At 37.5% G+C, this 25,495-nt stretch overlaps 1 long non-coding RNA gene across 1 annotated transcript in view; it reads left to right on the top strand.

The window, feature by feature from the left end:
- The window catches only part of LOC113938728, a 168,299-nt gene extending 152,442 nt beyond the window's left edge, over positions 1 to 15,857 (top strand). Inside the window, exon 3 of the long non-coding RNA XR_003524951.1 lies at positions 15,764 to 15,857. This is a non-coding gene — a long non-coding RNA (uncharacterized LOC113938728). The remainder of the gene's footprint in view (positions 1 to 15,763) is intronic.
- Positions 15,858 to 25,495: the final 9,638 nt, after the last annotated feature.

Raw genomic sequence — 25,495 nt, 5'->3', positions numbered from 1 at the left:
GTCAAGTGGCTGCCTTCGGCTCAGGTCATGATCCCAGGGTCCTGGGATCGAGCCCCGCATCGGGCTCCCTGCTCAGTGGGGAGCCTGCTTCTCCCTCTCCCTCTGCTTGGGCTCTCTCTGTCAAATAAATAAAAATCTTTTTAAAATAAATAAATAAATAAAATAAACTAGGTATACTACTTAAGGTTCTTGGATGCTAAATTCTAAACTATCATGGTAATTATTTCACTGATACATTTAAAAATCTCCAGTTCCGTTTTCTTTTTCTTTTTTTCTTTCTTTTTTTTTCATCATGGTAAGTGCACTCTTTAATCCCCATCCCTTGTTTCACCCCCCTCACTGTCCTCCCCTCTGGTAACCATCAGTTTGTTCTCTATAGTTACGAGTCTGTTTCTTGGTTTGGTTTCTTTTTCTCTGTCCCTTTTTTTTTAATCTTGTTTGTTTTGTTTCTTAAATTCCACATATGAGTGAGATCATATGGTATTTGTCTTTCTCTGACTGACTTATTTTGCTTAGCATTATACCCTCTAGGTCCATCCATGTTGTTGCAAATGGCAAGATTTCCTTCTTTTTAATGACATAATAATATCCCGTTGTATATATATACCACATCTTCTTTATCCATTCATCTATTGATGAATAACACTTCGGCTGCTTCCATAGTCTGGCTATTCTAAATAATGCTGCAGTAAACTTAGGGGTACGTATATCCCTTTGAATTAGCATTTATGTATTTTGGGGATAAATACCCAGTAGTGTGATTCCTGGATCATAGAGTAGATCTATTTTTAATCTTTTGAGGAACCTTCATACTGTTTTCCACAGTTGCCACAGCAATTTGCTTTCACACTAACAATGCAAGAGGGTTGCCCTTTCTCCACATCCTCCCCAACACTTGTTGTTTCTGAATTGTTATGTTTTCTACAGCAATGAGGCACTCAAGTTTTCTTTTATCTAACCACTTTCTAACATCTACATACCTAATTCCCAATATGTGTCAAGTCCATTATGTTTCTTTTTTTAAGATTTTATTTATTTATTTGAGAGAGAGAGGGCAAGCACGAGCCGGGGAGGGGCAGAGGGACAAGCAGACTCCCTGCTGAGTGCAGAGCCTGATGCAGGGCTGGATCCCAGGACCCTGAGATCATGACCTGAACCAAAGTCAGATGCTTAACTGACTGAGCCACACAGGCACCCCCCCTTTACTCTATTTTAAGTCCATTTCTTTACTCTAAATTCTCTAGTAATTGACTGACGTTATTCTTCCTCTTGGGAAGTCTCATCTTTTTACTTCAAACTGCCTAAATCTCACACATCTTTCCAGATTCAGTCAAGCCATCCCTTCAGTTTAAACTGGTTGATTCCCTATTTTGCCTAAAGCACTGTTCTTAGTGTTGGGGATAGAAAACAGTGATACAGGCAGTGTCTGTCCTCAGTGAACTTAGAGTTTAATAAGGAAAGAGCCAAGTTAACCAACAATACACAAGCATTGATTCCTTGAATCATAAAATGCTCTGGGAACACATTGGAAGGGCACCACAGCAAGTTCTTGGACATTGTAGCCATTGCTGATAATTTCAGTCTCTTCACATTTACAGAAGCCTTTCCTTGCACTACACAATTTAGCACTTGATTAATATTCTCTTGTGTTTTTCAATGTTGTTTCAAAAGTTGAAGGTGGAGAAACTTTTACTCACTAGACTTCTCCTGGGAAAGAAAACTATGTGTCATTCATAGATATACTTTGATAAGTAACTTGGGGTAGAGGTTGAAATTTGATGGCATGCATATCTAGCTGAATTGCTACAAAATAATGAGGAAATAAGAATTCTTATTGTTGGGGTGCCTGGGTGGCTCAGTCATTAAGGGTCTGCCTTCGGCTCAGGTCATGATCCCAGGGTCCTGGGATCGAGCCCCACATCAGGCTCCCTGCTCAGCGGGAAGCCTGCTTCTCCCTCTCCCACTCCCCCTGCTTGTGTTCCCTCTCTCGCTGTGTCTCTCTCTGTCAAATAAATAAAGTCTAAAAAAAAAAATAACTCGTATTGTTATTGAAAAATAAGGAGGTGGGCAGGAAGAGAAAAGACAGAGACAGCAGAACAATCAGAAACAGTGGGCTTTTATCCAACCAACGCATGATGTGAACACTCCCTATCGGTTTTGAATCTTCAGCAGTGTAGCTAAACAGCCTGTTTGTGATGCAGTTGCAAGTAGTGTGTGTGTGTGTGTGTGTGTGGTGTGTGTGTGTGTGTGAGAGAGAGAGAGACATGGGTCAAAACAGAGATAAAAAACGTGTGTTAGTGCTAGTACTCCAACTAATGATAAGCCCTCCAAAGTCAGGGGCTGTGATTCATTTTCTGTATATAATATGGAACAAAGAAGGCATCTAATTTTTTGTTACAAGTTCTGTAATTTCAGACAAATCAGAATTCATGTTTGGGCTGTAGGTGGATATGGTGGAAGGTAGCAGAGACAGAGGGGGGGACGGTGTTTTTGAATGTGAATGCACAGCCGTTAAAATAACCAGCCAGCTATGAATGTTGCTTCTCCCTGAGGATTTCCATAGGATCAGCAGCACAGCTTTTCTGCCTTTCTGATATGGTGAATGATGTTCAGCTCCAGACCTACTGAATGTGATGGAACAACATGAGTAACAGCATGCCTCAGGAGAACTGTGTGAGGTCGTCTGTGCTGTGTGGTTGGAGGGATTGGCTCTGTGCCGCCTGTCAAGATGCATCACCTTGTGGGCCGGAAAGGTCACAGCCATTGCCTGCGTGGATACAGCAAAGCTGCTGAATGAATTCTTGACCAGAAAATGTCCTTGGTCAACAGACACCAGGGGGAAAACAAACCCTGTGCTATACTGGGATTTACTTCCAGCAGCTTTGGGCCTGGAGGAGAAATGGTTGATCAACTCTGACAAAATTGTTATGCGAAAGAAGCTGCCTTGCTCTCATTGTATTTACACTCACTGCTAATAGCTTTATAATTGTATTCCAAAACCTCGCCAAACAGCAGTTTTTGTTTTTTGCTATGGGGGTTTTCCATGACATTTCTCACTGAAACCCCACGGGGAAGCCAACCCCCTTATGTTGCCCAATCTCTTTGTTTACTGAACGTATTTAATTCAAGCTTCAACTGTGGTGGAATTTCACCAGTGTGGTTTCAGACTCTCAGAACTGTAGATTTCATGGTCCTCTTTCAACTTTCGAGCTAGAATCTCTGGAAGCTTTGCCTGGCATCTGCATTTATAAATCCGCCAGAGGTGATTTTGATGAGTGGTTAGTCTCTGGATCCTTGTTCAAAGCAGAAAGCATGGTACCTACCACTCAAGTTATTGAATTTAAATCTGGGGCAGCACCCTAAAATCTCCATTTTAGCAGAGATTCCTGGAGATTCGATAAAGCATCCTTGAAATTAACCAAGTGAGAGATGTAAAATATACCAAATTATTCCTATGTTTTACATAATAACAACCAAATAGCTTAACATTTCCATTCATGGTATTAGTTGTTTTGACAATAATTGGACAGAACCTCAGAGTCTCATTTTTAGACATTTAGATAACAGTAAAAACCAAACAGAAATTAAGAGGAAAATGAAACTTACTGTAAAACTTGTTTTATACATTCATCAAGGGAACTGGTAGAATATTTACAAACAATAAGAAGTGTAAATTGAGAGGAATTATGAAATTAACCAGGATATTATTTGCTATACTTTAATGAGAAAAGAAACAAAAAACTACATTGCTCTAAGTAAAATGGTCATTAAGTGCCTTCTTTATTTCAGGAAATAAAGGATCTTTCTCAGAAGACAGATTTTTCTAGGTCCCACCTCACTGAAGATTTGGGGAATAGCCAAGAAATATTTTGAAGCTGCAAAGTGTACACAGCACCTTCTTTGAATCTCATGTTTTGGGGAACAACTGTTGAAGAGCTAGTATTCTAAAGAAGGTTCAGGAATGCCACTGACCGGAAAATTCTGTCAAATATAGAAAACATGAGAAATATTAATTGCTCATTTAAGAGAAAGAGATAAAAATTTTAAGAAATTCTTTATAGAGTCTGGAATTATATAATTAAGAAAGGTTTCATAGTTCCTATGGGGAAAAGATGTCTATTTCAGAAAGTAGAAATAGATGTAGTCATTTATTTAAATCTACTCCCTGGTAGGAGGACTTGAGCATGGATTTGGGGGGCAGCTGATTTTTACGTTTAGCTGTTGGTCATATAGTGACCCGCCTTCTTGGTTTGCCTTGGCCTGAGAAGTTTCCTGGGACACGGAATGATTGGTGCTGAAACATGTCTCAGGCAAACTGGGCAGCATTGTTCACCCTAGTTGGTCGCCTCTACACCCTCCACCCACATCTTGAGTAGAGAGTGATCAGCCTCGCCCTGACTGCCCTCACCACAGGACTGGCTCAGGCAAGATACAGAACCTACATACATTTGACATGTGTGAGGCCAAGGACTTTTGCTTGATAGTTTGAAAAAAGAGAAGCCCTCCCTTTCAGTGAACCAGAACTGTTACAGCCATTTTGTGACAATGAAGAAAGCAAGCCTCAGGATGAAACTGACACTTGGAGAAGAAAAGAGTTCTAAAAAGAGCAGTGAGGGACAGGGGGATCTGCTCTTGCAAACCTTGTGTGAGGCCTACCATAGGACTGTTTATCCAGTCCAGTAAATTCTGTCACCTTTTTCCTACAATTTCACAATGTACAAGTTTAAAGAGTATGAATAAACTAACACCTAAGCATTCAATATCCAACTTAAGAAATGGTCTATTATTTATATCTCAGAAACCCTCTGTGTTCTCCTCCCGTTGTCTTCTCCCGTCCTCCAGGGGTGACTATAATCCTGATTATTGTGGTATCATTTCCATAACGGCTTTCTTTATGGTTATGCTACATACATATGCATTTATAAATCCTTAATTTTTTAGTTTTACCTATTTTGCCCTTAAAAAAATGGAATCATATGCTACTATTTTTCTGAAACCTGCTTTTGGAGATCTATCCGTGTTTAAGTACGCAGCTGTAGTTTATTTGCCTAGTAAATATTTTTCTTTTTTTACTTCTAACTTTTCTGGGTACTTGTACTTTTCTTATATCTAAGGTAAATAGCAATGTCTCAATGTTTCTTTCTTAGTTCTTTGTTTAGTAGATTGTAGTTTTTAGAGATTTTTGGCTCCCAGAAAAATTAGTTGAAAAGTACAAAAGGTACCCCTACACCCCTTGCACCCATACACATGTAACGTTACCCTCTGTCGACATCCTGTACTACAGTGGTGCCTTTGTTACGATCGGTGAACCCACACTGCCGCATCATTATCACCCAGAGTCCATTGTTTATATTAGGATTCACTCTTTGTGTTGTGCATTCTGTGAGTTTAGAAAACATATGATAAGGTGTATCCCCTATGATAGTATACGGAACAGTTTCACTGCCCTAAAAAATCCTCTGTGCTCTGCCAATTTATCCACTCTCCCTCTTTTTTAAAAATTTTTTTATTGTTTGTTAATCACCATACATAACATCATTAGTTTTTGATGTAGTGTTCCATGATTCATTGTTTGTGCATAAAACCCAGTGCTCCATGCAGAACGTGCCCTCTTTAATACCCATCACCAGGCTAACCCATTCCCCCCCCCCCTTCCCCTCTAGAACCCTCAGTTTGTTTTTCAGAGTCCATCCTCTCTCATGGTTCGTCTCCCCCTCCGACTTACTCCCCTTCATTCTTCCCCTCCTGCTATCTTCTTTTTTTTTCTTAACATATATTGCATTGTTTCAGAAGTAGAGATCTGTGATTCAACACTCTTGCACAATTCACAGCGCTCACCATAGCACATACCCTCCCCAATGTCTATCACCCAGCCACCCCATCCCTCCCACCCCCCACCACTCCAGCAACCCTCAGTTTGTTTCCTGAGATTAAGAATTCCTCATATCAGTGAGGTCATATGATACATGTCTTTCTCTGATAGACTTATTTTATCTCACTCTCCCTCTTAATCCCTGGCAAACAGTAGTCTTGTCACCATAGTTTTTACCTCTCCCAAAATGTCATATAGTTGGAAGTAATCAGCATGTAGCATTTTCATATTGGATTCCTTTAACTTAGTGATATGCATTCGCATTTCTCTCTTCACAGCTTGATAGTTCATTTCTTTTTAGTGATGAAATATATTCCACTGTCTGGATGTTCCACAGCTTATTTATCCAGTCAGCTACTGAAGGGCATCTTTGTTGCTCCCAAGTTTTGGCAATTAGGGACAAAGCTGCTATAAACATCTGTATGCAGGTGTTTGTGTGGACATATCTATTCAGCTCCTTTGGGTAAATACCAAGGAGTATGATTGATAGATTGTATGGTGAGGGCATGTTTAGTTTTTTTTTAAGAAACCACTAAACTGTTTTCCAAAGTGGCTGTACCATTTTGCATTCCCACCAGTAATGAATGAGAGTTCCTGTTACTCCACATCCTTATCAGCATTTGGTGTTGTCATTGTTCTGGATTTTGGCTGTTCTAATAGGTATGTAGTGGTATCTAGTTGTTTTCATTTGCATTTTCCTGATGACATATGATGGGGAGTATCTTTCCATATGCTTATTTTCCACCTGCATATCTTCTTTGGTGAGGTGTCCAGGTTTTTTTGTCTATTTTTTTCTGGTCGTTCATTTTCTTATTATTAAGGTTTAAGAGTTCTTTATATATTTTGGGTAGGAGTCTTTTATCAGATGTGTCTTTTGCAAATATTCCTCCCAGTCTGTGGCTTGTCTCTCATTCTCTTGATACTGTCTTTCACAGAGCAGAAGTTTCTAATTTTAATAAAGTCTGATTTAGCAATTAATTCTTTCATGGATCATGCTTTTGGTGCTGTATCTAAAAGCTCATCCCCATATCCAAGGTCATGTAGATTTTCTTCATTTTACCTTCTAGGAGTTTTCTAGTTTTGTACTTTACATTAGGTCTATGATCTCTTTTGAGTTATTTTTGTAAAGAATATAGGCTCTGTCTCTAAATTATGTTGTGGTTTTTTGTTGTTGTTTTGTTTTGTTTTTTGTATATGAATGTTTGGTTATTCCAGCACCATTTGTTGAAAGATTTTTTTTTTTCTCCATTGTAATGCCTTTGCTCTTTTGTCAAAGATCAGTTGACTGTATTTATGGGCATCTCTTTTTGGGCTCTCTATTATGTTCCAATGATCTATTTGCCTGTTCTTTTGCCAATACCACACTGTCTTGCTTACTGTAGCTTTATACTAAGCCTTGAAGTCGGGTAGTGTCAGTCTTGTAACTTTGTTTTTCTCCTTCAATGTTGAGTTGATTATTCTGAGTCTTTTGCTTTTTCATATAAACTTTAGAATTCCTTTTCCTATATCCAAAACTTTTGTTTTACTGTTCTAATTTATCTGTCTTTTAACTGGAAAATTGAGTCTGTTTATTGCATTTTGATTAATGATATATTTATATTTTAATAGTATATTTTCACATTTTAATTTATATCTAGATTTTTAAAATTCCATCTGTATCTTAAATCCTAAGGAGTAGAAAAGGATGTGATTAATGGCATATTGTAGATATTGACATTTAAAATAAAACCAATTGGCACATATCATTTCTTTAAATATTTCCAGTGGAGACCTAATACAATAGCAATTTGCTACTAACTGTAAACCACTTAAAATAGACAAATTCTCTTCATTATGATTATAAATTTTACATTGCTCCCTTTTCTCATGAGTTTGTATTTTCACTCTACTTCTTCAATAGAATTTTATACTAATGTAATATATTTTTATGCTTGAAAGTCTTTTAGTAATGACCCTGTCATTCTTCTCTACAATAAAACTATGTACATAATTGAAAAATTTAATTTTCTATGGCCGTATGGATTTATGTGTTGATTTTTCTTCTCCCTTGAGTTCTTATTACAATTATTAAAACAAAAATATAAAAACTTGAATATATTAAACATCAATGAAGAAATTAGAGAAAAAAACTGTATTGAAATACATCTCTTTTGAAGATGAATGGGTGAATTATTTGTGGTAAATTGTAGGTTGTCTTTTAGGACTACTCACCTGAGGAGAGCTACCACAGTTCCTCTAGAGTACCTAGAGGACACTGTAATTCAAATTGAATTGAGTGAGTGGTAATTCTGGAGCTTTTATAGCACATACAAAAAAGGGCAGTTATAAAAGGAGAGGTGAGGAAGAAGAACCAGCATGATGCCTCAACCAAATGTACACACATGCTCAGGCAGATAAGTTTATAACAGAGAACATAGATATATTAAGACTGATTATTCAGCCATAAAAGGGAATGGAGTACTGATTCATGCTAGGAGGTGAGTGAACTTTGAAAACATATACCATGAAATGAGCAAGTCACTAAATGCTCCATATTATAGTTCCTTACATGAAGTGGTGTAGAATAGGCAAATCCAGAGACAGAAGTAGATTCATGATTGCCAGGGGCTGGGAGAAGGGGTAATGGGGAGTTACTAGTAATAGGTGCAGATTTTTAGTGTATTTTCTTGAAGTAATGAAAAATGTCCTGGAAGTACTTCACAGTAGTGGTAGACTAAATATCCCATGAATCACCCCTTTGTCATGAGACTTGTATAGTGACATGAAATTCTTTGTGTTCATTTGGATACAAGCTCATTTTCCACATCCTTCTCTGATGGAAGAAAATGGTGGAAGAAAGTACTTCCAGGCTTTATGTTAGGTGAGAAGAAATTAACCCCTACATATTTAAGCCACTGTACATCCCTTTTTCTGTTACTTGTAGCTGAAACATTCCTAACCAAATCAGAAGTCACTGGGAAATCATATTAACCTAGCTTCCAGTTGTTCATGAAACTGCATTTCAATAAGCAACGTATCTGGCAACACAAAAGATGATAAAGAGCAATTAGAATCTTCTTTACATTCTTAGAAACTACATCTTAGAATAGAAGAAAACTTCTCAAAGCCTCATTTCCTACCCTGGTTTTCAGTCTTACACATAATGTGCAGATGTTTCTAAGGATTTCACCATTTTATCACAAAATTCCCCAAAGATTACTCTCACAATGTCCACATGGACTTGTCATTTCCCACCACAACAGCTCTTTTTTAGTCCCTTCTGCTCTACCTCAAGCACTAAGTAGGCGCTCTTTCTAATGAGAATGCCTCACTACTCCAGTGCTATTCCTATCACCACTCCAATTCTCCTTGCAAACAAACAATTGGAAACAAGTGGCTAAAGACATAATGTTTAATATTTCAGGTAATAGGAAGGGGAAAGGTTGAATGGGCAAAGATGGAGTTAGAGGGCAGGAAATTTGGGGACATTAGACACTCACACATTACCTTTCTTGGTCCCTTCCACAAAAGATTTTTCTTTCCTGTGATATTACTGTTGCCTCCTTGGCTGCCTAGACGTCTATGGAGAGTTGGCAGCTGCTTATATACCAGGATTTGAGGGCCTATTGTATGTTCTATGTCCTCAAACCATCATTATTTTACTCTTCCATCCTATTTGTAATTGCCCCCAGTAATCATTATTTGACTAAAAGCAACATCTCATGGTATAATGAGCACAAGTGAGAGAACTAGAACCTGTCTTTGTCTCTGCAGACTTATCTACACAACGGACATGGTAGTTTCTCTTATACCTGCCATTTGGGCTGCCAATCAGTCCATTAATCTTTTATGCATTGGACAACTACTTACTGAGTATTTACTGTGTTCCAGACACTAGGACTATAGCAATAATGAAGTCACATGGAGCTTAAAAACTAGCTTTTGAAACATGGAAAAATTATAGAGGGGTACTACTGGAGGAGTGTCACTGTGTTTGGGGACATTGGGAATCTGGAGAGTGGAATGGCAGAAATAGATGGTAGGGGATGTGAGGGCGATCTGGCTGCAACATCTATCACCCCATTGATCACCAGGGTTGATTCGGCTGATCTGGCTGGCTAGGCGGGTGTCCCCTTCCTCCCTCACCACTCCCTGTGCGTCCCTCCCGAAGCTGCGTGCTCAGTCAAAGAGGATGACCTTCCCCGATAGAGGAAGACCGTTCTTCGGTCAAGGGTATACGAGTAGCTGCGCTCCCCTGCTAGAACCACCAAACAAGCTCTCAGAAATGGATGGTAGGTAGGGCGTGTGTGTGTGTGTGTGTGTGTGTGTAGGAGTGGTCATAAAAGATGAGTGAGTAGAAGAACTCTGAACATAAGCTTCACCTGTTAAACAAATCAGTCCATGGCTAATCTTGACCTTCAGTAAATCAATGACCTGGTAAGAAATATAGTGTCAACTGCAATTCAATTCCATATAACTTGTTACCAGAAAGACTTGTAAAACTACTGATGTGTGTGCAATTGCTGTACAACTTCTGAGAACCTTTAAGGGTCACAGCTATCAGTAGATAGAACATTTCCTGGGGGAAGGGAGCACTTGCATCATAATCGCCTGCCTTCATGCATTTGCTTCTGTTCATCTCTAATCTCTTTTCCTCTCTCCAGCTGTCAAGTCTTTGATGAAGGTTTTTTTTTTTTTTTTTTAATTCCTTCAGGAAAAAGTGGGCTCTTCCTCTTAAAGCTCCTAGAGAATTATGTCAGTACTTCACTTTGGCACTTATCCCAGACACTCTTATATTCTTAATGTTCATGTTACTATTAGGTCCTTGGTGGGGACAGCTCTATGTATAACCTACCATAAATATTTAGCAATCCAAACAATGTACACTGAGTAGGGAACTGGATTTTTCATAATGGTCCCATAATGTGTTGTTTGCCTCTTTTGTGAATATATTCTTTGACATATAGTTTCTGCAAGTTTGTGTTTTAAAAATGCTTTCACTTTAAAACCACACTGTTTTTGTCTGAAGAAAAATGGAAACAATGGTAGGTAAATATGAAGAAGATAGATATATTTTTCCCCTAGGAAAACTATCGTTTTTTATGTCGCCTTTGGAAGTTCAAATGCCTGTTATTTTCTCTTCTATTTGTCCTGTTGCTGAGCCCCCAAATTATAGATGACCCGAACGGTCATCTTTTATATGAATAAGAAGCTAATTCTCCCTAAAGAACAGGGAGGCAAAACTCCTGAGATGGGTAAATGACAGTTAAAGGCCAGTTTGCCCTTTGTGGTAAGCTGGCAAAGAGACCTCAGAGATAACCATAGAAGAATTTTCAAAATCTCAGAAATTATGTTGGCCAAGGGCAGCAGGAGGAAAGGTATTCTCAGTGAAATTATCTTTGACAAATGATGTTCTGCAGGCTAAGCCTATTTTATATAGCATGTGTTTCTGACAATTATTGCAGTTGGTCCTATTTTTATTTAGCAAATATGTGGTTTCTCATGTTTTTGTATTTGTCACTTGTCTTTCATGACACCTTTTCACCTAGAAGTACCGCATACTGTTAAGTAGACAGGAGATATGTTATTACATTCAGAAACACAAAAGGAAAGCCAGTGAATACTCATTATTACATATATGCACAGAGCACAAGATTTGGACACATCATTGTGTTTCAAACAGGAACAACAACAACCTCCTGTTGGAAGAGGAGTGAAAGACTTGGGGTGGGGAGAAACATTACAAAAATAAAATTACAGGAACAAAGGAGAACTAAGGGTGAAAACAGAGCTACAGAGCTAAGAGGGGTGCTGGAGGTTTTTTGGTAAATGTCCTTATAAAGCCTTTCGCCTTGAATCTCAATGATGAAATAAAACATGGGCACTCAGGTGGAAGAGCAAGTCACATAGAAGGGGAAATTGAGCTGGACTCAGACTTCTTTACAGTCAGCTACAATTCTAGAAATAATGTCTATAAGGGTGGCCCAAGAAGGTCATGTTGTCTCAGCCATCCTTCATCTCTAAAGGAAATAGGAAGACAGTCTTAAGTAAAGCAGAACTGTGGGAAGACAACGTAAGTCATTCTTAAAACCAATAAAACTTACATAGCAAAATGGAACATAAGAAAAAGGAGCAAGTCTATATAAATGCTCAGGAACAGAGGAACTATTCTGGAGAAAAGAATGGGTCTAAGTATTTAACTCATCTAAATGTAGAATCAGTTTTTTTAATGATTTAAATTAAATATTTCCAGTATTTTTTGTGTTAATTTTGTTTGACTCCAGATTGATATTTTAGAAAAGAATATGTCTGTGATGAAGAAATTTTATCTGAAATTCACCCAAAATTTTAATTTCATTTCAGTTTTTTTCTTCATCAAAATATGAGAGAAATAATTAGTATCTGTCTTAAAAATAATGTTGTAGGGGCACCTGAGTGGCTCCATCGGTTAGGCATCCGGCTCTTGATTTTGGCTCAGGTCATGATTTCAGGGTTGTGAGATTGAGCCCCACTTTGGGCTCTGTGCTGGGTGTGGAGTCTGCTTGAGATTTTTTTTTTCTTTCTAAAAAATAAAAATAAAAAATAAAAATAATAATGTTGTAATCTGAACCTGTTTTCTGGATTTTTTTCTTTCTTTTTTCTTTTATTTTAATCTTTGACCTTGGCATATTGGCATATCTGAGACTAAGTACACCAAATACCAATAGCAATTCCTTCATAGTGATGTGGGTTTGCTTAATTTTAAACTTTATTTTGTTGACTTGGCCTGTGTGATTGATTTTTTTTAATATTAAAAACACCATTTTGATAGCAAGTCATCTTTTAAAAAAAGAATTTATACACTATTATCATGTTGAAAGTACGTGAACAAAATCTAAAGAAAAATTTTGTACAGTTTAGCCAACCAGGTGATTTTATGATTGAAGTTTACATCTTTCTTGAATTTTTGTAAATATCTGTTTTGGTAAATACTCTTCCACCCTGTCGGTATCACACATCTGTGTAGCAAATGGTTGTCTTACAAACATCATGTAAGTATCTTGGACTCCATCTTGCTATGTAACAGCCTAAACATGTAAAGGATGATTTAATCACAAATAGAATCACAGAGAAGTTCTGTTCATGCCACATTACTATTTTTTAAAAGTATCAATTGGACTTTCACATGTAAAAATAATAGTTAAGCAATACATTTATATTTTCTTCAATACAGAAAAAATGCTTACTATCTTTAAAGTCCTAGAAATGGCCTTTTAAAAACTTGCAGTATTACAAACTCAAACTTTTAGCTTCCATTAAGTAACACAATAGATAAATTTGGTCCCTTCCTGGCTGTTGCTGATTCATTTAGCATTTATAGTTCTCAAGGGTTGAAGTGAGGACAAGGCCAGGTGCAGTTTCCTAAGGCAAAGGGAGAGTAAGAACTGGAGGGACACTCCATACCAGCATCACCTAATTCCTCAAACACTGGATCACACAGAGGCCTTGTATCGATAACAGCATTTTACACTCATATGACACCAGGAACTGTTGATAAGATCTTTACAGATAATAACATGTCTAATCATCACAGCCATTCCTATCGGTTGGTTTACACAGATGAAGAAACACTGAGATTAAGTAACCTGCCTAGTATCACAAAGCTAGTAAGTATCAGAGCTATGACTTGAACCCAAGAGGCTTGGCTCCAGAGCTTATTTATACTGTTCATCTGATATCCCAGAATATAATTTGCCTAGGTAACTAACAGCCATTTTTTTAGTTTTACAATGGTTGGAATGGCCCTGTGAATAGCATTACCATGAAGAATATACTCCCTAACACTAATATTATAAACATCCTTTAAAATTGTTCCAAAAAGGGAAAGTACTTACTGACTGGTGGTATTACCACCATACTTAGTGTCTTTACTCCCTGGAAGGGCGCCCTTTAAAGGGGTGTGTGTGTGTGTGTGTGTGTGTGTGTGTGTGTGTGTGTCTGGAAGATTTGCAAATAAATGAATATGTAAAGAGGTAGGGAAGCAGATACTTCTGCTGGATGCTTCTTTGGGGTTATATTGATTGTGTCATTAATGCTCTAATGGTCATAAAGATGGATGTTCTTATGTCTTTATAGGAAGCATGGAGGTTAACAGATAAGGGGAACAACATAAATCTATAGAATAAAAGTATTAGCAACTAACACTATACCAGTGTGAGTCAAGAAATAATAGTCTCCGTAAAGAACAGGGGATGGATATTTGTTTTTATTGCGTAGCACTTAAGATTATAATGAGGCAATGCTACTTTTGTTCCTGTTGCCAACAGCATTTGTAAAATTGACAGTTTTACAGGGAGGATTGTGAGCAGCTATAAAAATATTATTTCTCTATAGATAAAAGTTAATTCCGATTTCCATCAACCCATGAAACATGGTTTAGGGTTTGATCAAAAGAGTCAGAAGCAATGGAGTCTGGACTCCCATCTTGGTTGTTGACTTTTTAAGGTTGTGCAAGTATCAGACCATATTTTCTTTGACCCCAGTTCCCTCTCTGACAGTAAGTTAAGAACCTAGAGATAATTTAGTCTTTCAGGCCTTTAGGTGACCATTTATTTCATTACAATGGCTGTAAAGATTTAAATATAACAATTGTACTGGCTCCCATTGAACAGTACATAAAAAAAAAGAAACATCATACAGTGGCCATTTTGGAGGTGAGAGGAAATGTAAAGTGCTAGAGTTCAGTTTTTGGCAAAATATGTATAATAGGTATGATATATTTCTGCTTCCTTGATATGGCCATCAGTATGTTTATATATGCAAGTTCACCTTTCCAGATAGAAAAGCTTTCTGAACAAGTTTGACTTATATGTATGTACTCTGGCTTACTTGAGAGGGTGGAAGAATATAATCCATAAGGAATCCCTAAAAATGAAAATGAAAGAGTATGGAGAGTCCTAAAATGTGTGTTTGTGTGTTAGATAAGAAGGCGTTACTTTTGTAATCTAAAAAATGAAGTCGGGGCGCCTGGGTGGCTCAGTTGGTTAAGCGACTGCCTTCGGCTCAGGTCATGATCCTGGAGTCCCGGGATGGAGTCCCACATCGGGCTCCCTGCTCAGCGGGGAGTCTGCTTCTCCCTCTGACCCTCTTCCCTCTCGTGCTCTCTATCTCTCATTCTCTCTCTCTCAAATAAATAAATAAAATCTTTAAAAAAAAATGAAGTCAGATGAAAATTGCAAAAAAAAAAAAAATCAGCACCAGAGTTTTGACTAGAGTCAAAAAGGATATGGAATATAGAGGAGAAAGAGAAAGATATTAAATAAGATTACATTAAAGTAGATTTTATGTATTTATTCATTTTACAAACATATTGAGCCCCTACTACATACTGGGTATAGATGCTTGAAGTGTATCAGTGGGATAAAACAGATAAAAATTACAGCCTTTATGGAGTTTAAGGTTTAACAAGAGAAGAAAATAATAATAATATTAATAATATTATAATAATAGTATAGAACATTAAGAGGTGATAAACCATATAGCAAAATTAGAGCAAGACAAGTGGGTATGGAAGAATTATGAAATTAAGTTCCTAGACACTGGATCTGGATTATATGCAGTAGAAGTTAATGTTTTTAACAGAACGATGAGGAGGATATCTAGGCAATAATAGTTCAAGAAAAATTGTTGATACCTGTGGTGGTTAATTTTATGTGTCAACTCGACTGGGGTAGCTCATAAAACATTTTGGGGTATGTCTGTGAGGGTATCTCTGGAAGAGATCGGCATTTGACTTGGCAGACTGAGTGAAGAAGAAAGATGTGGGTAGGCATCATCCAGTCTGCTGAGGGCTTGACTAGAACAAAAATGTGGAAGAAGGGTGAATTTACTCTTTCTACTTGAGCCAAGATATCCATCTTCTTTTGCCTGTAGATATCGGTGCTTCTGCTCTTCAGACTTCAGGATTCAGACTGAATTATATCACTGACTTTCCTGGCTCTCGGGTTTGCAGGCAGCAGATCATGGGACTTCTTGATTTCCATAATTGTGTGAGTCAATTTTTATAATAAAATCTCCTGTATCTTTATGACTGTGTCTATCCAGGCATCCATCTATTTATGAGGGAAGAAGCATGCAGTAATAGAGACTCCCTGTTAGGTACAAGATACTGGCTACATAGCCATCGGGATGTCTAATAAAAGCTATGCTGTTTTCCTGGGTAGAGATGTAATATAGGGTCTATTACAGTTCACCAGCCCTATATAAAAGTATGGACTTTTGCTCAGTTCCATGGTAATACATCACAATATAAAAAATACCTCATTTGTGATTATGAAGACTAGGGAAGGATGCTGGATCAAGGGCAGAAGTATTTCCTCGAATCCTTTTTCCAGTAAAGGTCATGCTTTCAGAAGAGAAAGATATATGGAAAGCCAATATTGAAGGTCAGACTTTCATAATTTGCAATCTTGGTTTATGGGGTAAGACTCATGGGCAAGGGGCACAGTACAGATTGCAAAGACAGGAAAACTCTTTTGGGCAGAACATTGGAAGTGTTCAACTGAAATTTCAGGAGGAAGGAGAAGAAAACATCTAATAGGGAGAACCCTGAGTCTGACATAGAATAACTGACATTAGAGGGTTTCCTGTCGTTTTTGCAAAAATTAGTAAGGATATAGACAGGGGAAAATGATGTACTCATGTCTATATATCTGTGCTACAATATATCATAAAAATTATCTTAAACATTTTGATACTATCACAAGTATCAAAACTTGGTAGATAGTATGTTGCCTATGCTTGTGACATGGAAATAAAAACAACCAAATCAGAACAATGATATATAGGGGCGCCTGGGTAGCTCAGTCGTTAAGCGTCTGCCTTTGGCTCAGGTCATGATCCCAGGGTCCTGGGATCGAGTCCCACATCGGGCTCCCTGCTCTGTGGGAAGCCTGCTTCTCCCTCTCTCCCTCCCCCTGCTTGTGTTCCTTCTCTCGCTATCTCTCTCTGTCAAATAAATAAATAAAATCTTTAAAATATATATATATGTATTAAAAAAAAGAAGAAATGAGTCATTAGTATTTTTGTAGTTCATAGTCCCTTAAAATGACTGGTAATTTTTATACGTATATGTGTTCACTGTGTCTCAGGTAGCTCATGATTTCAGATTGGTTCATTTTTCTTCCTGATGAACAGTTCTTTTTAAGTGAATATTTATTGGTAATGAACTCATAACATATTGTACACTTGAAAATTTCTTTATTCAAGGACTTTTTTGGGGGGAAGGAGCCTTTCATTTTTGATTTATAGCTATCTCTGGGGTGTATCAAGAACTATGAACGGTGTGAGACTTTAACCCATTTTCCAAGCTAACAATTTAGCCTGCTAACAATTTAGCCTGCTTCTGTTTTATGAATACTGAAATACTGATGGAAGACACAAGATTCTGTATGGAGTCAAATAAGCCACTGCACCACAGATAACATGAGATTCATGTCCATATTGGTTCTCTCTGCCCAACCCCACATAGCCCGTGGGAGTAAAGGAGAGCGGCTCAAGTGAGTGCCATGTCCCAGATGAACACTGAGCTTAGGAATCCCCAGTGGTGTAAGGGTTTGGGGCTGGTCACCTGCCCAAACTTTGCCCTGGAGTGAAACGTTACCTGTATTACCCTGGTCAGGAAACAAACTGCCGTCTTCTCTGGAGATTATTCTATCTCGCTCTTGAAGCTGTTTGCTACACAAGTGTCCTTGGAAAGGTTACTCAGGACAAAAACGGCCAGTGTCTTTTTACAAGGTATATAGAAATTGAAGAGATCCATGGAAAATTGTCTCCTAAGATTATGGTTTCAATTGTTGATTATATTGTCTGCTATTCATTTTATTTTTATTCCCTTTCACATAATCTAGTATTTTTAATGTTAAATAGCTTTAAGGTTTTTTGTTTGTTTTTTAGAGAGAGAGAGCATGCATGACCATAAGTAAGGGAGTTGGGGGAGGGACAGAGGGAGATAGAGAGAATTTTAAGCACACAGTGCCTGACGCTGGGCTCAGTCTCCTAACCCTGAGATCATGACCTGAGCCTAAATCAAGAATTGGATGCTTAACTGACTGAGCCACCCAAGCATCCCAGTAGCTTCAAATTTTTTATTTTTAGACTTGATGTTTTGCAATTTTAGTATGTTTAACAGGGGGATTATTTTTATTTCTGCTACTGTTGATCTGAGAATACATGTCTTTCTTATGAAAAGTTCTTAAATAGCCAAACAATAAAAGCCTGGACTAGATTCTCCTTCATTTCCTCTTGTCTCAGTCTCTCTCTCTCTCTGTCGTGTGTGTGTGTGTGTATGTGTGTGTGTGTGTGTGTATGAATATGAATATATGCAGAAATTGAATAAATTACAAGGGGGAAAACCACCAGGCTTTTATTGCTTGGTTATTATCTCACTTGAAGCCAAAGCTATTCATGACTATAATGCATTAGCCATTGTAGAAAATCTCTGTGTTAAAAAGAAGCATTGCCTGTTGGTTATCAATGCTACCTTAACCACCCACACTCTTAGTGAATGTTTTGAAATTCTTTCCATTTGTGTTTCCTGCTGCTGTGGTGTTGGTCTTTCGTGAATGCTTGACTCTTACAGGAATAGGTCATTAGACGGGGTGATGTGGAGGGATACCTTGACTCAACCTAACTATTTTGTTCCCATCACCAATCATATTAAAAACTAACACTTGGGTTTTACATCAACCTTATTCCTATTTGAGCATTTTTTTCCTCCAACCCAAGAATGTGCTATGTTTGCATTAGGGAAAGGAGAAGGAAAGCTCTGATAATCTTCATTAGAAGTAATATAATAGATTGACTACTGTCCTAGACTCTTGGAAACCTTTGCCCTTAAACAGTATTTGAGTAATTCTTCAAGGATGAACAAGACATTTCAGGGGGAAAAAATTGGCTTTAGTTTTAACTAATGAAAGCCATTTGGTAGAGTCTAAGAGTAATTGGCTAAGTAATAACCTGGAGGCATCAAAGGAGTAATTTTCCTTATAAATTGCCTGAATTCCTCTCAAAAGGGTATTCAGATAGACTCTTTAAACTGAAGTAAAAGTAATAGCTCTTACCCTTTCTTGAGGTCATCTTTCAGAATGTCTTCAGAATTTGAACATTTCAGAAATAATCATATGCGTATTTGTAAAAATATTGTGTAAAACTCCGAGGTGGGGAGCACGCTGCAAAAGTTCACTGCCGTGTCTCACAGACTCAGTAGCCACTGGTTTTTCATCCTTCTATCTTACATATTAGTCATATTGACTACTCAATGATTATAATACATTCTGAACTTTTTTGACCCTCTACCTTTGCCACAATCTTTCAATAGTTACAAATAACAGGGTTATTATTCTGATGAGCCAAGATCATTTGGTAAATGCTCTGTTGGTTGTACATGATTTGAATAAGCTACAATAGAGTCCCTGTAGGAACAAAGCTATGGTTACAGTTTCAGATTGTCAGTAAGGCTCATGAGACATAAATGAAGAGGCATTAATCTAATACTACAGTTAATTAGCTTTTTAGAAGTATACAAAACAGGAAATACAGAAAGTGCAATACCTTCATCTCATTAGGAGACCCTACAGGTACGCAAAACTGCAGCTTCTTTTGTCTTCTTATGTATATGGGGCGTGTATGGCTGCCATGGTTGAGAACCAAAGAATGTGTGGCTCTCCTTCACCTATAGAAGGCTGTAGCCCCCTTGTCCACCCATTTTATAAACCACTGTAGTGGAAGGCTTACATGCCAACTCATATCTCCACTGACCCTGTAGTGACACACCATGAAGATATAAACATTTTTTATTTGTCTTAAGTAGTGTTTCCAAAGAAAATTTTTCTAGCGGCCCTGCCTTACCCCAGGCCTAGTATTAGCCCTTTCTTCACACTGCCTTTTGACCTCTAGTAGATTCTAATGTTAGATTGGCACACTAGTATGGAACAGTACCATAGTGTCCGGCTAATTTCAAAGAAGTTTATAATGCAGTGTGGATTATAAAATAACAGATAATTATAGTAAAATATAGGATGTAATCAGTAATATAGGAGGTGTGTAAATCAAATGCATCTGTTTGACTCTGATGAGGTCGATTGAGGAGACATCATTAAACCTTCATGAAGAAGATAGCATTTAAGTGGCAGTTCAGAAAAGAGGCTAAATTTGGCTGATTTTTATTTTTTATTTTTTTATTTTTATTTATTTATCTTTAAAGATTTTATTTATTTATTTATTTGAGAGAGAGAGAGTGCGAGTGGGGGGAGGAGCAGAGGGAGAGAGAGAGAGAAGCAGACTCCTTGCTGAGCATGGAGCCCAATGCAGGACTTGATCCTACAACCCTGAGATCATAACCTGAGCCGAAATCAAGTCAGAAGTTTAACTGACTGAACCACCCAGGCACCCCTGCCTGATTTTTATATTACAATGAACAAATGTTTTGAGGAGGTATAACTTCTTCATAGAAAGGTGGTCTTTCTAAAGTAGTGTTATGCATGGTTCCACATTAATGTTAATCAGCCCCACAAAGTTCCCTCAAAATATGTCTAATCTATGGAGCAAGTATAAAATTTTAAAGTGCCTTCCATATGTGCTAGGTATGACGTTGAAGTAGGTTTAGTTTTGTGTGAGGAGACTGAAAGGAAAACTAACATTTCTCATGGACCTAGTATATATCAGGCACTGTGCTGAATGATTACAAATGCTATCTTAGTTATCTCCAACTTTGTAACAATTCTGTGAGGTCAGTATTCTGTCCATTTAAGTTGGAGACCCTAAAACTCAGAGTCATCAAAAAGTTGCCCAAGCACTCACATCTGGTAAACACTAGAGCCAGGATGTTAACCAAGGTCTAATTGAATTCAATTAAAAGGCTGTATTTTTTACCAATATACTGTGGTGCTGAGACCACAGTGTGAGAGGTGCCTACACAAAGTACAGAATATTCGGGAAGGGATAAACATAATTTTGGAGATTAAGGACAGCATGTAAGAAAGAACACTGAATGAACTAGGGATTATTAGGGGAGAGCTGCCAGATATGAATAATACTGAGACTCACTCTAGGTTCTGAGCCAACAGAGATAAAATGCAAGGATTTGGATGAAGGATGGAATACATCCAGTATCAGTGTTACTATCCAAAGCATACAGCTTGCTGTTCACGTTGAATGTGAAAATGTGGCTTGGACCTAAGGGAGAAGAGAGGCTTTCTGCACTCTCCTTTATGAACTGATCTCCCTGAGCTCATCCAGATTCAGAACGAGCAGTTCAATAACAGTAATTTCTTATAGTCAGGAGGATTGTGGAGGTCTTTAATGGTCTTTAATGGCGAGCTTGCCATGTAGGTAGAATTGAAGAGACTATCTCCCATTTATAGGCATTCTTGTCTGAGAAAGAAATTGCTGAGAGGCCAAGACTCACCTGATCAGTAAACTTTGGAATGTTAACTCTGACCATTAGAGAGGAGTGAATATTAGGATGTATTTGCCTGTGTTAATCACTTTCACTGCATGGAAGAGAGAAGAGGAAGTGGGTAGATGTGAATAGAGAGAGAACCTAAAATTGTGTTTCCTGGATTCATCTCTGCTGAAAAAAGAAATAAAATTATCCGTATGTTACCCTGTGGGTGAAGGAATACTCCCATTTCCCCGTTCCTGCAACTCACAGACACTGGCAAGAAAAAAACAGAAATGAGAGGGGAAAATAGCAGCTGCTTTCAATTATTTAAAAGGCCCTAATGTGGTAAAAGAAAAGGCCTCATTCGGAAGACAAATGTTGATAAGTTAAGGCATGCCAGAGTTCTGCTTATTATAAGAAAGACTTTTTCATGAATTAGAGTTAGCCATTAGTAGAACGAGCTGCTTCAGTGTTGCATTAGCAAAGACTTATGCCAAAATAGCTCATAATTAATGTCCCGATGACCAGCAAACTCAGGAAGATTTCTTCTAATGAAAACCTTGAATCCTTACTTATCTTTAATACTTGAGGGTCTTGATTCTTCCCACTTCTTAAATACTTGGATCGCTTTTCATCTTTGTAAAAGTCAGTAGAGTCATTTATCAGAAGCATTAAAGTAAAGGCTGATAACCATTTTTTTCTCTCACTTAAAGCAGAGCATATAGTTTTCTAACGTTGTAATAGAAAGACTAAGTTATTTAAAAAGTTCACCACTTGTTAGCATTAGAACCTAAATATTAATGAAATATTACTTGCAAAATACTTTACCATTTCCACTGTGAATTGAGAAGGTACTGTACCATGATGACTTCTATGTCTTTTCCAAATCCAAGTCTACATGTAGTGATTTTCCAGTTGTGCAGAAAGAAACTGTAATAATCAAATTGGCTTTTAGCTTTGAGTAATAGGAAACTCAATTGACTTAAACAATAGAAAATTTATTTTCTCACAAAACAACAAGTCCAGACATAGGGTGGTTCCAGAATTTGTTGATTGAGTGGCTCACCAATGTCGTCATAGACTCAGGTTCTTTTCTTCTTCTCTGATTTTTCCATTGTGTGTCCAGCTTTATCCCTGGGCTAGTTCCTCCTCTGGCTTCCAGATGACTGAGGCAGGTCCAGATGCTTTATTGGTCTGGAGAAATCCTGCCCGGGGTCACTTTGGGAAGAAGGAAGTCTGAGTGAATAAAGAGTTAGGCCTTTTTCTGTTTTGTATATAATTTTATCCAGATTAAGTACCCATTCTCTATATTCTGTATACCTTGATCAAAAAAAATATTCACAAAGCTTATCCATTACTAGAAAATTTTGAGGGCCACTTTACATAGTACATGTAAAGAAATAACTTGTGGTTTTCTGAGCCAATCTGTTTCCATTACTAAAATTAATTTACTTACAATTTTAAAAAAATTAATTATCTAGCACCATTATTTGAGACATCTGTGTCACTGCAAATGAAACCAAGACAAAAACCTGAAATTTTGCTTTTTCTTTAAAAAAAATTTAATCCAGAGATGTTTATTATTCTTTGAAAAATGTCACATGAGTAAAAAAATATTTAAGCTATATATGCACTGAGTTAATTAAATGCTCACTATAAAATAAAACTGTGAGTAATGCTATTTGAATTTTATTCCAGAAATACAATTATTTACATTTTCTTTCCTGAATAGTTATACTTTTAATTATCGATTTCCTTTAAATATACTTAAATATATTCAATTGCCATGTACTGTAACCAGGCTTTACATTTACCATCGATTTTTTTCTGGGTCAAATAACACACACACACATACCATATATCATATGTACATATCACAATTGAAGTTATATTCCTGTAAGTAAAAGGCTGGGTTTTTTTGTATTTTTGTTTATTTATTTATTTTTTATTACTATGCTATGTTAATCACCATACATTACATCATTAGTTTTCGATGTAGTGTTCGATGATTCATTGTTTGTGCATAACACCCAGTGCTCCACGCAGAACGTGCCCTCTTTAATACCCATCAGCAGGCTGACCCATCCCCCCACCCCCTCCCCTCTAGAACCCTCAGTTTGTTTTTCAGAGTCCATCGTCTCTCATGGTTCATCTCCCCCTCTGATTTCCCCCACTTCATGGATGGAACTGGAGGGTATTATGCTAAGTGAAATAAGTCAATCAGAGAAAGACATGTATCATATGACCTCACTGATATGAGGAATTCTTAATCTCAGGAAACAAACTGAGGGTTGCTGGAGTGGTGGGGGGTGGGAGGGATGGGGTGGCTGGGTGATAGACATTGGGGAGGGTATGTGCTGTGGTGAGCGCTGTGAATTGTATAAGACTGTTGAATCACAGACCTGTACCTCTGAAACAAATAATACATTATATGTTAAAAAAAGGAGGGGAAGGCTGTATTTTTAAAGAAAATATGTGCTAAAATGACAGCATAGGGTTTCATTTGTTCAAATCTTTGGCACAAAAATATAAAATATCTTAGAATGTCTTTTTACTTCTTTTAATAGTTTTACTTCTGTTATCCACTGTTATTGTTGGAGATATATCTAAATGGTGAAAGTTCAATGGATTTTTACATTCTTTAAGAAACCCAGGAAGATATATAGTACAGGATAAAATAAAAGGTTATTAACATCTGCCTATGTTTTACAATTTAGTGCATTTTAATAGGTTGTTTTGTGCCATCTATCCTCTCTTACTATAAGCTCACTGAGGACAGGGGCTGTCTTGTGCACATAGTGCCTAGTACAATGTGTGGCTGATAATGAGAATTTCTTTATCATCATAATAGTCGCTACAACGTATTACATGCATTTTTAATAGCACGATTTATAAAACAAAACCAGGCTTTGTGCTAAGGCTTTTAAATATCTCATCCTTACAGCACCAGGGCTATTATTTTTTCCAGCTTTATTGGAATATAATTGACATACAACAGTGTGTGTGTTTAAGGTGGCTTGCGGGACCATCAGGATGACCCAACCTCCTTCAATCTTATTGCTTCCCCATCCTCAACTTTCATTTTATAATCTAAGATGTCTGCTGAGTCTCAGGCCCTCATGACTGCGTTACAGCCATCAGGAAGGAGGAAGGATGATGGAAGGGTGAACCCTTCCATAGTGATGATTTCAGGAAACTTTCAGGTTCCTTTGACCAGAGCTTAGTGATAGAGCCAAGCCTAGTATCAAAAGAGTCTGGGAAATGTACCCTTCATGCCAGGCAGCCCATGTGCACATTTAAAAATTGGGGGTTATATTACTAAAGAAGTCAGGGAATATGGATAATGGCAAATGAAGCTGATGCCACAGACAGAAAGGAAAGATATCAGACACTATTAGAGAGGGCTGCATAGCTTTTGTTGTTGATGCTTCTTTTCTTTGCCATTTTCCTTTTTTTTTTTTTTCCCTCTTCCTTCTTTTTCTCCTTGTCTTCCTCTTTTTTGTTGCTATTCTTGCTCTTATTTTTAATGAGAACAACATGGGCATATTTAAAGGCTAAGGAGACGTGTCTAGTAAGTAGGCAGACGTCTAAAATCTAGATGATGTATTGCTGTAGACTGGCATCACCTATGTCCTTGAATTCCAGTGTACATTTGAAACAAATCCTGACTATGAAATCTGTTTTTTGTGTTGCTTCACTGGCAAGTACTCTTCCCAAGGCGCTTGTAGATAAGAACTGTATTTTGCTTATTATTCCATGCCCAGTTTGATTCACTCTAATTTTAATAAAGAGAAAGACTCTCACAATTTTATTGCTAGTTTAATGTGCTTCACTGGTGCACATTGTTTTCTTCTAATCACTATTTAAGAAAGATACCTAAGATGACCTGATGCCTGTCAAGGTAGTCGGACAGCTAATACAGAGTGTTGCCCTTTGCTATCCCTGATAATATAGGTCAAAAAGGATTATATACTATTGTAAGTAATTAATAATTGCTGTAGGAGAGAAGATCCCTTGGACAGAACTCACCAGTTCATTTTTCGTAAAGTGGAGCAAAGTTTGGGTCTTTGACTTCAGCCTGGAAAGCATACCTACAAACTATAGGTACTGTATGCCTAGATTGGCACCAAATGGCTACATTAGAGTTGCCACAAACTAGCAGAATCGCAGTTTTACTAATGTTATAATCCAGAATTTCTGCACTAAGTCTAGGGGTTCAGATA

Source organism: Zalophus californianus, chromosome 8 (genome assembly GCF_009762305.2).
Source record: "Zalophus californianus isolate mZalCal1 chromosome 8, mZalCal1.pri.v2, whole genome shotgun sequence".
In the NCBI taxonomy this organism is placed as follows: domain Eukaryota; kingdom Metazoa; phylum Chordata; class Mammalia; order Carnivora; family Otariidae; genus Zalophus; species Zalophus californianus.
The sequence above is the reverse complement of the archived record's forward strand: the minus strand, read 5'-3'. Positions and strand labels throughout refer to the sequence as shown.